The following is a 3,445-nucleotide window of genomic DNA, read 5'->3' on the forward strand; positions in this document are numbered from 1 at the left end:
CGTGCAGCGCTGTGGCCGCGCGGCCCACCCGCCCGGCGCTCCTCCTCCCTCACCGCACCGGCCAGCGGGGGGCAGAGCAGGGCGCCCCTCTTGGGCAATGGTTTGAGAGGACCAAAGTCGCGCGGTCTACTACGTCAGCTGAACAAACTCACGTGTTTGTTCGATTCGAAGGATCCGTAGAAAAACACGCCGATTAGGTCAAGTGTAATTGATGAAACGGTAGCCCATCTTGAAACCTATGATATAATCAGCAAAAACATCTTCGGCGTAATTTCGATTCATTATGTAACGCGTGTTTCTGGTGTTTCGGTGCACGCGCCGGTGCGGGCGGCTTTGCCCACTCGTGGTTGCCGGGGCGCCTCTCTGGGCAGAAGTAGGCAAACCCGCCAGCAACGGCGCGTTCGCGCGTACCGCCTACCCCAGGTGTCCGGAGCGCCTTACGGGCAGTGCGGCAGTGTGGCACCAAGCTTTAGACGTGAATCAACTCCGTGCAACCGGCAGTTAAAATGCCTCTTAGAGCCGGATTCACTTTACCTATAAAATTTCCAAAAAGGAAAAAAATGTGGGCCCTACCCACCCCGCTTTGACACGGGGACCCGCCTGTTTAACTTCGGAGTTCGGTATGGGATCCGGTGTTTTCAGGCTCCCAGCTGAGGGCCGGGTTTCTTGACTATCTCGCTCACACCGGAGTTTACAGCCATCGACTAGGTTCCCACCTGCCCGCTTGACCGGGAATGGGGGGTAGGGCGGAGGGAGTTAGAAAGAGAGGAGACGGGCGTACGGTGGTTAGCCTGTACTGCACCCAGATGCGATCCGAGCGGAAAGCTTCCGAGTCGTGGAATCCCTTCGAGGAGCCAGATTCTAAGGACTTATCAATTCCACACGGGTTACCACTCCCGCTGTGGCTGGGATGGCCCTTACTCGGCACGCTTTCGCCGAGGGTCGAACCTTTGCCCCTAATGGGACCCCAGTGCCGAGTCATCGTCACCCCCGGCCCAGTGGGACAGCGTTAACCACCAGACCGTTCGTTCATCCACGAAGGTGGCCCATTGAAATGACGGGTTTAAGTTCAACTCCAAGAGTTCGACCGGTTCAGAAAAATGTAGCTGGAATCGGAGATTCGAACCCCTGACGTGTGGCGCACGGGGCCGACTGTCTACCGGCGCGGCTACGCCGCCACAGTGTATGTGATCGGGCGAGCTAGGCTAAAGGCACGAGTCAGCGCAGTAGCTTGAGCGGGAGAAGAACCGGTCCCATCACGACACCCTCTCACCTGCCGTTTCGAGACCGGTCTCCTGCAATGTTTGAACTGTGAGTCGGGGGTTCTAATACTCGGCGCGCCTTCAAATTATTCCTTTTTATGTTTGAATTTTTACGCATTGTACGAGAAGCTCGACCAGTCGGCAACCCGCGCTGGGGTTCGAGTCCCACCTGGGACCCGCCCGGCCAGCCTTTTTTTCTCTCTCTTTCTTTCTTTACCCATTTGTGCGTTTTGATGTGCTGGGAACACCTTATCAAAAGATGGCGATAACTTTTCGGGGTTTCCTTTAGTGGGGTCGGGTGGAAAAAAAAACTGTTCATAATTTGAGGCTTTGTCACAAAAGTGATAAAGTGTGACCGGCAAGCTGTTTCCGAGTTCTGTTTCCGTCTCTGACTTTCTAGCTATGGTGGTAACACTGGACCAGTCTGCTACCTTTAGTGTTTACTGTCATGGCGTAGTGCGCGGTTTTGGTTTTGTAGAAGTGGATTTATAATGTTTATAATTGTCACCCGATTCTGAGCCCTGATTGTGTGAGCTTGCACAAGAGAAATTGTGAGGTAAGTTCCTATCTTTTTGTCTTTTTGACAGCTTATAGGTAGCATTTTAACACCCATTTAATGTGTTAGGTTAGGCTAAGCTTGGTTATCTTTGCTGAAGACGTTAACTAGAATGTGGTAGAACACACGTAAAATATTGTATCAAAAAATGTTTAGGGTAACAACAGTTACACTAGAGTTATTAAAATTCTGAAAATGGCATACTGATAGTGATCAACCTCTGCCTTTTCTCATGTCTGAGAACAATGGCAGTGGTTACAAGTTTTATTGGCAATGCAATTATTGTACCAAATGGGGTAATAAAGATGTATTTTGCCGTAACATCAGCTTTGAGCAGCTGCTTGCGACAACATTTTAGTTCAGCTATCGAAACTTGGATGCACAATACAATTGTTGTAGCATTTGAGACGGTGTAAAACTATAGTACTATTTAGTGTACGTTTTAGCTTTAACAATTCCTTTTTTCTTGATTTCAATTTCTTTCATTTTAGTCCGAGTGCTTTGAGCACATAGTTTTGCTGAATAATCACAAATGTTTTGAAGGTGCAACCTGTTGCATCACACTACGTGTTATCTTAGAGGTGAACCAATAGGTTGATCACATGAAAACATAAGTGCGGGCAACTGTACTTTTCTGCCATTGTTCACCAATTCAGTTGGATGTTTGAACACTTGGGCATTGCTACCAGTTTAGCTTTGTTCCAGTCGATCTAGCTGGAAGAATTCATACTTTACATTCTTACATACTGATAGAACAATATATATTTTTATTCTTTTATATTTTTGAGTTTGTTAGGCTAGAGCATGTGTTAATGACACATCAGCTCTGGAAAACCCAAAATATTCGATCGATCGCGGCAACGCGACAAATTGTTGTGGCCGGTTCGAGGTCGATTCCCCCCCACTGTGTAACGGCGGTCTGGCCTGGCCGAAGCGCCCGATCACGTGGGGATAGGCCATCCGGCGTGCAGCGCTGTGGCCGCGCGGCCCACCCGCCCGGCGCTCCTCCTCCCTCACCGCACCGGCCAGCGGGGGGCAGAGCAGGGCGCCCCTCTTGGGGCCCCTCCTTGAGCCCCCCCACACCCCTACGTGCCCCTCGCGCACTCCTGACAGGACAGCCCCCTGCCAAGTGGCTGTGTCCGGGCTGGCCTGGCACGTCGCCTCCATGATTTAAGCCCCTCCTATCCCTCTCTATAGCCTTTGGCAGCAAGACGGCCGTCGTATTGTAGTCGCATGCGAGATCTAGGGCACCACGACCAACACCGCCTAGAGCACCCGCTGGCTGTCTGATGCACCGCTGTTTCTGATCGCACTGCCTCCTGCCACGCTATACCCTCCTCTGCTGCACAAATCCCCCCTGTTGGGGCTCCCATTTTTCCCCTTCCGCCTGGTTCTGGGCCGGACGAGCAGCCCCGATTGGCCATCAGGATCCCCCTCGCCACGGAATGGGCCGGGGATTACGAGTGACGCGCGCTCTTGTAGCGGAGTGACTGACGAGCCCGCCCGGCCCGGTACTTCCCTCCTCTCTCTCTTTCCCTCTCGCGGCGTATCGACCGCGGCGCTGCGGCGCTACCCCCCGCGGTGGCGCTACCCCCCGCAGCGCCACCAGATGGCTCTACCACCCCCC

At 52.6% G+C, this 3,445-nt stretch overlaps 1 protein-coding gene across 1 annotated transcript in view; it reads left to right on the forward strand.

The window, feature by feature from the left end:
- Positions 1–1,673: 1,673 nt before the first annotated feature.
- The window catches only part of LOC113204140 (neuropeptides capa receptor-like), a 138,520-nt gene continuing 136,748 nt past the window's right edge, over positions 1,674–3,445 (forward strand). The window contains exon 1 of the mRNA XM_026419167.2: positions 1,674–1,818. The gene's annotated coding sequence lies outside the window, so the exon portion shown is untranslated. The remainder of the gene's footprint in view (positions 1,819–3,445) is intronic.

The sequence above is a fragment of the Frankliniella occidentalis genome, unplaced genomic scaffold (assembly GCF_000697945.3).
Source record: "Frankliniella occidentalis isolate FOCC.00 unplaced genomic scaffold, Focc_3.1 Scaffold4, whole genome shotgun sequence".
Taxonomy (NCBI): domain Eukaryota; kingdom Metazoa; phylum Arthropoda; class Insecta; order Thysanoptera; family Thripidae; genus Frankliniella; species Frankliniella occidentalis.